The sequence below is a fragment of the Schistocerca nitens genome, chromosome 5 (genome assembly GCF_023898315.1).
Source record: "Schistocerca nitens isolate TAMUIC-IGC-003100 chromosome 5, iqSchNite1.1, whole genome shotgun sequence".
NCBI classification, from domain to species: domain Eukaryota; kingdom Metazoa; phylum Arthropoda; class Insecta; order Orthoptera; family Acrididae; genus Schistocerca; species Schistocerca nitens.
Window position 1 is genome coordinate 720,124,092 of NC_064618.1, and position 11,175 is coordinate 720,135,266.

The following is an 11,175-nucleotide window of genomic DNA, read 5'->3' on the forward strand; positions in this document are numbered from 1 at the left end:
CTTACCCACCTCGATGCAGAGCATGTTCTACTGTTGAGCTAGCCAGCATGTTTTCCTGATCTCTTACCCATGGAAAACATCTGGTCATGGGTCTCCCCAGCCACTAAAACTGATAGACACTGGCCTAGAGATATAGCGGCATAAGATTATGCAACTATTCCTGTAATCCAGTCTCAGTCCGCCACTAGGTCTAGCAGAGTTAGAGCCTAGAGATATAGCGGCATAAGATTATGCAACTATTCCTGTAATCCAGTCTCAGTCCGCCACTAGGTCTAGCAGAGTTAGAGCCATTATCGCTGCAGTTCTGAGTACTGAATTTGGTACCTTACAAACCACGAAATGACCTAAAAATTTAATGATTTAGTCGTACAACTATGCTGTTTACGAAAAAAAGTAAAATACAGTTATGCCTTTACTGGTGTTGCAAATGTGGATTGAGACGCCAGCGAAAACGTTCACCACTGGTCATTAAAATTGCTACACCAAGAAGATGACGTGCTACAGACGCGAAATTTAACCCACAGGAAGAAGATGATGTGATATGCAAATGATTAGCTTTTCAGAGCATCCACACAAGGTTGGCGCCGGTGGCGACGGTGCTGACATGAGGGAAGTTTCCAACCGATTTCTCATACACAAACAGCAGTTGACCGGCGTTGCCTGGTGAAACGTTGTTGTAATGCCTCGTGTAAGGAGGAGAAACGCGTGCCATCACGTTTCCAACTTTGATAAAGGTCGGATTGTAGCCTATCGAGATTGCGGTTTATCGTATCGCGACACTGCTGTTCGCGTTGGTCGAGATCCAAAGACTGTTAGCAGAATATGGAATCGGTGGCTTCAGGAGGGTAAAACGGAACGCCGTGCTGGATCCCAACGGCCTCGTATCACTGGCAGTCGAGATGACAGGCATCTTATCCGCATGGCTGCTACGGATCGTGCAGCCACGTCTCGATCCCTGAGTCAACAGGTGGGAACGTTTTCTAGACAACAACCATCTGCACGAACAGTCGACGACGTTTGCAGCAGCATGGACTGTCAGCTCGGAGATCATTGCTGCGTTACTCCTGATGCTGCATCACAGAGAGGAGCGCCTGCGATGGTAAACTCAACGACGAACCTGGCTGCACGAATGGCAAAACGTCATCTTTTCGGATGAATCAAGGTTCGGTTTACAGCATCATGATGGTCGCATCCGTGTTTGGCGACATCGCACATTGGAAGCGTGTATTCGTAATCGCCATACTGGCGTTTCACCCGGCGTGATGGTATGGGGTGCCATTGGACACGTCTCGGTGACCTCTTGTTCGCAATGACGGCACTTTGAACAGTGGACGTTACATTTCAGATGTGTTACGACCCGTGGCTCTACCCTTCATTCGATCCCTATGAAACCCTACATTTCAGCAGGATAATGCACGACCGCATGTTATAGGTCCTGTACGGGCCTTTCTGGATACAGAAAATGTTCGTCTGCTGCCCTGGCCAGCACATTCTCCAGATCTCTCACCAATTGAAAACTTCTGGTCAATGGTGGTCGAGCAACTGGCTCGTCACAATGCGCCAGTCACTACCCTTGATGAACTGTGGTATCGTGTTAAAGCTGCATGGGCAGCTGTACCTGTACACGCCATCCAAGCTCTGTTTGACTCAATTCCCAGGCGTATCAAGGCCGTTATTAAGGCCAGAGGTGGTTGTTCTGGGCACTGATTTCTCAGGATCTATGCACCCAAATCGCGTGAAAATGTACTCACATATCAGTTCTAGTATAATATATTTGTCCAATGAATACTCGTTTATCATCTGCATTTCTTCTTGATGTAGCAATTTTAATGGCCAGTAGTGTAACTACTGAGAAGTGAACGCTATTGATGTCGAGTTTCTATCTGTTGTGGACCCGGCCATCGAGGCACGCTTGAGTTCGTCGAGGTGGGCGAGAAGAGTGTGCTGTTTCAGTGGCTGGTGAGGGCGCTAGTAGCCTCGGGTGAGGTCCCGCCCTCTGAACTTGCCGGGAGAGCGCACTTGTTGACGGGCGCCACACCTCGGCAGGCCGGCCGGCTGGGCGTGCCGTACGCAGGCGTTGGCAGCTGGAGAAAGTCCGGACCCCGCGTTGTGTGGGGGCGTGGCGGCCGCGCCGGATCTGGGTCGCAGCTTAACCCGCCGCTCCCGCGCAGGTGCCGCTGCTCGCCATTCACCACTTGTCCGGGGCTCCCGGAGACTGGCCTTTTGCACGTGCGCCGGCAGCGACGACTGGAGATTAGCATCTGGGAGAGGTTTTTATTTAGTGTCGTTACAACCTTCGTGTACTGCACAACGACCTGGCGGAGTCAAAAGGTGGGGTTACATACGCTCTTAAGTACAAGATCCTAGCGAATGCAAAAAGCGATAATTCTGCGGTACGAGGAGTAGGTATTCAACCTCGTTCCGGGATATTCGAGGCTATTACCACAAACCAAAACGCTGTTGGTCGCTAGCTGCAAAGCGTTGCTGTTCATTTGAAAAGTAAAATTTATGTCATCATTTTTTTCTGTTTTCCGTCGTTCACTAGTTGCTTTAAAAAGCATCGCCGTGTATTCCGTCTTTGCGTCTTCACTGAAGCGCCAAAGAAACTGACATAGGAATGCGTATTCTAATACAGAGACATGCAAACAGGCAGAATACGGCGCTACGGTCGGCAACGCCTATTTAAGCCAAGTGTCTGGCGCAGTTGTTAGATCGGTTACTGCTGCTACAGTGGCTGGTTATCTAGATTTAAGTGAGTTTGAAGGTGATGTTATAGTCGGAGGACGAGCTGGGGGTCACAGCATTTCCAAGGTACCGATGATGTGGGGATTTTCCTGTACGACCATTTCACGAGAATATCAGGAATCCGGTAAAACATCAAATCTCCCGACATCGCTGTGGCCGGAAAAAGATCCTACAAGAACGTGACCAACGACGACTGAAGAGAATCGTTCAGCGTGACAGAAGTGCAACCCTTCCGCAAATTGCTGCAGATTTCAGTGCTGGGCCATCAACAAGTGTCAGCGCGAGAACCATTCAACGAAACACCATCGACATGGGCTCTCGAGGCGGAAGGCCCACTCGTGTACCCTTGGTAACTGCACGACTCAAAGCTTAACGCCTCGCCTGAGCCCGTCAACACCAACAATGGACTGTTGGTGAATGGATACATCGTGCCTGCTCGGATGAGTCTCGTTTCAAATTGTATCCAGCGGAGGCACGTGCCTGACAGCAGCGGACTGTTCAAGCTGGTGGAGGCTCTGTAACGATGTGAGGCCTATGTACGAGGTGCATTCAAGTTCTAAGGCCTCCGATTTTTTTTCTCCGGACTGGAAAGAGATAGAAACATGCGCATTGTTTTAAAATGAGGCCGCGTTCATTGTCAATACGTCCCAGAGATGGCAGCACCGTACGGCAGATGGAATTTTACCGCCAGCGGCGAGAATGAGAACTGTTTTAAATACTTAAAATGGCGACGTTTTCCTTACTTGAACAGCGTGCAATCATTCGTTTTCTGAATTTGCGTGGTGTGAAACCAATTGAAATTCATCGACAGTTGAAGGAGACATGTGGTGATGGAGTTATGGATGTGTCAAAAGTGCGTTCGTGGGTGCGACAGTTTAATGAAGGCAGAACATCGTGTGACAACAAACCGAAACAACCTCGGGCTCGCACAAACTGGTCTGACAACATGATCGAGAAAGTGGAGAGAATTGTTTTCGGGGATCGCCGAATGACTGTTGAACAGATCGCCTCCAGAGTTGGCATTTCTGTGGGTTCTGTGCACACAATCCTGCATGACGACCTGAAAATGCGAAAAGTGTCATCCAGGTGGGTGCCACGAATGCTGACGGACGACCACACGGCTGCCTGTGTGGTATATTGCCAAGCAATGTTGACGCGCAACGACAGCATGAATGGGACTTTCTTTTCGTCGGTTGTGACAGTGGATGAGACGTGGATGCCATTTTTCAATCCAGAAACAAAGCGCCTGTCAGCTCAATGGAAGCACACAGATTCACCGCCACCAAAAAAATTTCGGGTAACCGCCAGTGCTAAAAAAATGATGGTGTCCATGTTCTGGGACAGCGAGGGTGTAATCCTTACCCATTGCGTTCCAAAGGGCACTACGGTAACAGGTGCATCCTACGAAAATGTTTTGAAGAACAAATTCCTTCCTGCACTGCAACAAAAACGTCCGGGAAGGGCTGCGCGTGTGCTGTTTCACCAAGACAACGCACCCGCACATCGAGCTAACGTTACGCAACAGTTTCTTCATGCTCCCTACTCACCTGACCTGGCTCCTAGTGACTTTTGGCTTTTTCCAACAATGAAAGACACTCTCCGTGGCCGCACATTCACCAGCCGTGCTGCTATTGCCACAGCGATTTTCCAGTGGTCAAAACAGACTCCTAAAGAAGCCTTCGCCGCTGCCATGGAATCATGGCGTCAGCGTTGTGAAAAATGTGTACGTCTGCAGGGTGATTACGTCGAGAAGTAGCACCAGTTTCATCGATTTCGGGTGAGTAGTTAATTAGAAAAAAAAATCGGAGGCCTTAGAACTTGAATGCACCTCGTAGTTGGAGTGATATGAGACCACTGATACGTCTACATACGACTCTGACAGATGACTTGTACATAAGCATCCTGTCTGATCATCTGCATCCATTCACGTCCATTGTGCATTCCGACGGACTTCGTCAGTTCCAGCAGGACAATGCGACACCCCACAGGTCCAGAATTGCTACAGAGTGGCTCCAGGAACACTCTTCTGAGTTTAAACACTACCACTGGCCACAAAATTCCTAGACATGAACAGTACTGAGCATATCAGGGATGCCTTGCAACGTGCTATTCAGAAGAGCTCTCCACCCCCGCATACTCTTACGGATTTACGGACAGCCGTGCAGGATTCATGATGTCAGTTCCCCCCAGCACTACTTCAGACAGTCGAGTCCATGCGATGTTGTGTTTCGGCACTTCTGCGTGCTCTCGGGGGCCCTACACGATATTAGGTACGTGTACCAGTTTCTTTGGCTCTTCGGCGTAAATGTAAGTCAGTTTTTCTTTTTTTGTCATTTCGCTTCTTTTATCTGTGAAGCATCCTCGGTGGCTATTTCCGACGTTGCCAGTCCATATACGTGGTCCCCATACACAAGATGGCTGATTTCTGGCGTTTTTCACTCACATTTATTACAACACTTCACTTGCAGCTGTCCACTTGTCAAAACTACACGCGGCAACCGCACAAGTACATTGAACACACAATAGAAAGTGCAAGTCAGTTGGCAACACTACGTACTGTAAACACACACTCGTTCAACACATAATAAAAAGTGCAAGTAATGTGTTGTAATAAATGTGGGTGAAAAAAGCCATAAATCGGCCACCTTTACTATGGGAGCCGAGTAAACACATTTCCAGGACCACAAACGTGGATTTGCGTTGGAAATCATCACTGACGATGCTTTGTAAATCAAAGACGCGAAATGTGTATGAAAAAAAGTGCCTTTCGTATAGGTGCAAAGACGGTACATACCTGCAAAAATCTGTGGCGTCTGCAAGATAGCTACATGGGGAATTCACCTAGGGGGACGATGGTGTGGAAGAGGGCCGAGAAACTAGTGCGGTCTTGCTTTAATTCATGTTTATAAAACATCTAATCAAAAGATTAAAAGGCAAAAATGTGTCATGGATTCAGGAGAATATGGGGTGCGCTAGCAGTCAGTATGAATATGGTGTGAGCAGTCCGATGTGGCCGGCGAGTTTATATGTATTTATTTATTACCCTTACAAATTACACCGTGATTATAGTGTCAGTTGTTACATTCTTTACTTTCTGTATTTTCTCTCAGTATCACGTTAAACAAACAGGGTGAGTCAGGAGGAAGGGTTGAGGAGGTGATTGATTTAGTGATTATGGACAAAAAACGTCGTATTAACATATGTCCTGTTCAACTTGCACAGAGTAGACACGATGGAGAATTCCTCCCTCGTATTTTACATGCTATGCTCAAGCACGAATGAGACTCTGTCAGCAACACAGCAGCTGTCTACAAGAGCAGCAAAACGCATTGCAGTTGATGGTGGAATTTTTGAACATAATTTGTGTGTAAATGTACACAATGAAACAAAAAAATAGATCACAATATTTCATTTAGTATCATCTGCATTTGGCTAGTTCCCCATTGTTTTCATCAGTTTCCCCGGAAGCTGTTAAGAATAGGACATATGTTCATATGACGGTCTTTGTTCAGAAACACTAATAACATCAAAGCACGTACCTTGCCTTCTGACTCACACTGTATAACATTAAACGTCTACAGCTATATGCTACAGTTGCAGGGTGATTCCGTGATTATGGTACCAAATTCCAGGAACGATGGAGAAGGCTCAGTATATTACACTGAGGTAAAAGACCCTGGTCCAGAACGACCTCGTAGAAAGTTATAAACAAAAATCGTTGTGATACCTCTGACTGTGGATTACAGGTACCGGCACTATTGTTGCTAAGATTATAGGAGAGACAATTTTCAGAGGTTGTAACGTTGTTACATTAATTTGCTATGATGAAAGGTGTACTGATGGACAATGAAACCGGGTTAAAAGCTGTGAGCTGTCTGGGGAAGTTAACCGTGGATTACTGTGCAACTGTTTCATCAGGTATCTAGTCTAAGTTTACCAAATTCCCAAACAGACTAACATTAATGATAATCTTTTAATAGTCATACAACAACCCGTAATATATATATATATATAAAGGAGAATTTAAATAAAAAGAAAGAATTCAGTTTATATTTGGAAATTTATTTTAAGATTGATCATCAAATTTCAGCATATTAAATTCTATTCGTAACAAGCTGGTGCCTTATTTAGGATTGTGAAAATCTTACGGAACACATCAAATATAGAGCCAAGATTGGGAGTCTGCATACAACACTGCATTCATAAAACAGCACACAAAGAACGTTGAAACGCATGCAAGAGAAAGTTAACCACTACAAACAGATTCAAATTTTTACTCAAAGAAATTACGTTCGTAGCACAATCCTGTCCGTCATGTAATTACCACACACTGGTATACTAAATTCATATTAACTCTTTGTGAAATCTTAGCGAAAAGAATAGCTGAGGGCTACTTTGATGATTACACCACATGCTTCACGTGGTCAACTTGCTTTACACAAAGCGTATAACTCCACAATAATTTTGATAATTAAAATAAATTAGATCAAAAAGCAATTTACAAAAGAAAAACCTCGAACTGGTTATTAACGTCTTACTGTTAACCTGACGGGTCAAACAGTTATATAAGCACGTGGTACTGGTCTCGCAAAGTACATCCCACGTGGGTTGAACATAAAGAAAAGTTGCTATATTGCAAAATATTGTCAAGACGAGACGTTATAATCACACAAGCATTTGCATTTAAGATTGATCTTAGTTAGAGTTACTGATCAACACGTGGTTCCACTTTACTCACAAAGTAGTAACAAAGCAACTACCGGAAAATAATCTGAACTTCACACGAGAATTATACTGCGCTGCAATTTAAGATAACATTAGATATTTTAGAGCTAACCCGAAATAAAGGTGATTAAATTCTCAGTTAGGCTGAACTTAACAAATCCATTGTCCTACGGACTTAGCAGACACGCGCTTAGCCGGAGATCTTACCATTTCAGACGCTCGCCACCGCCAGACTGCAACTGCCTACTACCGAGCGTGCTTCCTGAGGGTGGCTCACAAAGACAAACGGAAGGGGCCAGAGGGGCAGCTTCCTATACCAACATGACAACGGACGGACAGGTCCATACTAAGGATAGAAACCTCTTTGCTTTTAGAAAGCGTAGCTACCTGTTCCGACGTTGGTCCTACTGTTCTCTAGCAGACAGCCTTGTCTGCTACCCTCAAGCATGCAACTACAAACACATTTGATCATTCATCCTCTCACACAGAAGGGAAGGGGGATGACAGTATCTTATCATATACAGTATATAAAAGAAAGCGGATGTAGGTTCCGTATGAGACTGTGTGACATGAATGACATATAAACTGTGTTTTAAAGTGTAGTAGTGTGACAGATCGTTCTTGTTTACGTGTAAAAGTAACACGTTCCACTACTCAGTCTCCTCCCAGATAGTCAGAAACGCCACAGTAAATTTAGAAGAGGAATTTATTCCATAAATGACAACAGATTTAAGAAATCAAACATGAAAGGAATCCAACAGAGACCTTTCAAGGTGCTAATATGGGCCACAACAAGAAGAAAATGTCAGTAAACATGGGCTCTAAAATGCATACCTTAGCAGCTATGAGCACTTGCTCATCTTTGATATTGGAAACACGTCTCTTCCGCTGAGCAAGTGCCCATAGCTCTTAAGGTACACATTTTAGAACTTATATTTACTGTACTTTTTTCTTGTTTCCGTTCATAGTACCACCTCTGAAAATTACCTATCCTACAATCTTAATAAAAACACTACCGGTGCATGTGTTGCTCTGTAAGACGTATCTGAATGATTTTCGCTTAGAACCTAAGACTCGGTCGTTTTCGGACAAGGGTCCCTTGACTAAAATTGATACATTTACACTTCTCTATCATCCCTGAACATCATCACATAATCACTCTTTACATTAACAGAAAAAATATAATGAAAGAAAGCAAGAAGTGTGAAGAAAGAATCACCGCCACAGTATTCTGTTGCAGTTGTGGTTATAACTCTTGGAACTGCTTAAGACTGCTGATCATGCAGTTCTCTACATCTGTATATATACACTAAATCATAGCAAAAGATCCTGAGTAGCAGACGGATTCCATATTCCTTGCCCTCCGGAAAGCGTTTGACTCGGTGCCCCACTGCAGACTCCTAACTAAGGTACGAGCATATGGCATTGGTTCCCAAGTATGTGAGTGGCTCGAAGACTTCTTAAGTAATAGAACCCAGTACGTTGTCCTCGATGCTGAGTGTTCATCGGAGGTGAGGGTATCATCTGGAGTGCCCCAGGGGAAGTGTGGTAGGTCCGCTGCTGTTTTCTGTCTACATAAATGATCTTTTGGATAGGATGGGTAGCAATGTGCGGCTGTTTGCTGATGATGCTGTGGTGTACGGGAAGGTGTCGTCGTTGAGTGACTGAAGGAGGATACAAGATGACTTGGACAGGATTTGTGATTGGTGTAAAGAATGGCAGCTAACTCTAAATATAGATAAATGTAAATTAATGCAGATGAATAGGAAAAAGAATCCTGTAATGTTTGAATACTCCATTAGTAGTGTAGCGCTTGACACAGTCACCTCGATTAAATATTTGGGCGTAACATTGCAGAGTGATATGAAGTGGGACAAGCATGTAATGGCAGTTGTGGGGAAGGCGGATAGTCGTCTTCGGTTCATTGGTAGAATTTTGGGAAGATGTGGTCCATCTGTAAAGGAGACCGCTTATAAAACACTAATACGACCTATTCTTGAGTACTGCTCGAGCGTTTGGGAACCCTATCAGGTCGGATTGAGGGAGGACATAGAAGCAATTCAGAGGCGGGCTGCTAGATTTGTTACTGGTAGGTTTGATCATCACGCGAGTGTTACGGAAATGCTTCAGGAACGGGGGTGGTCTAGAGAAAAGGAGGCGTTCTTTTGGTGAATCGCTACTGAGGAAATTTAGGGAACCAGCATTTGAGGCTGACTGCAGTACAATTTTACTGCCGCCAACTTACATTTCGCGGAAAGACCACAAAAATAAGGTAAGAGAGATTAGGGCTCGTACAGAGGCATATGGGCAGTCATTTTTCCCTCGTTCTGTTTGGGAGTGGAACAGGGAGAGAAGATGCTACTTGTGGTACGAGGTACCCTCCGCCACGCACCGTATGGTGGATTGCGGAGTATGTAAGTAGATGTAGAGTGACTTGGCAACGCCCGAGCCTCGCATTACCGTATGTGTTCCTGTGTCTAAAATTTTGTTGAGGTACTATTCATTTAACAGGCTCGCTCAAATTTATCATTTCGTTCTCGAGTTCAAATACAGTAACCTCAAAACACACTTAGGAATATTCTCCTTAAAACAGTAGTAATTCTGAAATCACTATAAACACTGGATCACTGCAGAACAGTGAAACCACAGTGGTTACTCATTGGAAATGACAAATTCACGACAAACGATAAATAACAATGTTCGCCTATGCCCACCAGCAAGCCAGATATGTTCAAAATGGTTCAAATGGCTCTGAGCACTATGGGACTTAACATCTGTGGTCATCAGTCCCCTAGAACTTAGAACTACTTAAACCTAACTAACCTAAGGACATCACACACATCTATGCCCGAGGCAGGATTCGAACCTGCGACCGTAGCAGTCGCACGCTTCCGGACTGAAGTGCCTAGAACCGCTCGGATACACCGGCCGGCGCCAGATATGGGAGCGATTGATACTATATTCAATGGACCGCATGCGGTAGCCCACCGTACTGTCTGCGTCGCAGACCGAACAAATCCACTTTATACTGACGTGAAGGAATTTACTACTCCTGCGAAGCTCCGATATCCTCACGCTAAAAACGATGCGGCAACATCGATTAAATGACACAAACACGGACGTATACAGGATGAATATTAATAAAACTAACACACTGCATGGACGGATTACCGACTGCAAATGGAGGGAAAAAAGGTCCGGAAATGCATCGTTGCCCACGGTAGATGGTGCTGACGAATGTAAGTTCATCTGACCACGTGCCTTGTTTTACTTGTTTGTTGAACGCTGTGTGACTGACGCAGAATGGTCCGGTATTCATGTTAGGAACAAGCCGAGATGGTGTTTGTGTACGACCAAGCAGATGGAAACGGTCGAGACGCTGCACGGCTGTACCACAAGATGTACACTCTCAGACACCAACCACATCACACAACATTTCAAGCCCTTCCTGGGCATTTGTGTTGCTCATGAGTCCTTTCAGACAGACGAACGTACGGGGAGGCAGCGGACGGTGCGTACACCAGATCTGGGGGACTGGCTTCTTTAGGATATTGAGGCGAACCCTGGTACGAGCTCGGGGCAAGTGGCCCACCAGCATGGTGTAAGCCTGCATCAGAACCGCTACTATCCCTGTCACCTGCAACGAGTGCAAGGAAGGATTTTGTCGGTGGTTTAGAACCAGAACATCACGGTTTCGGGATTTCT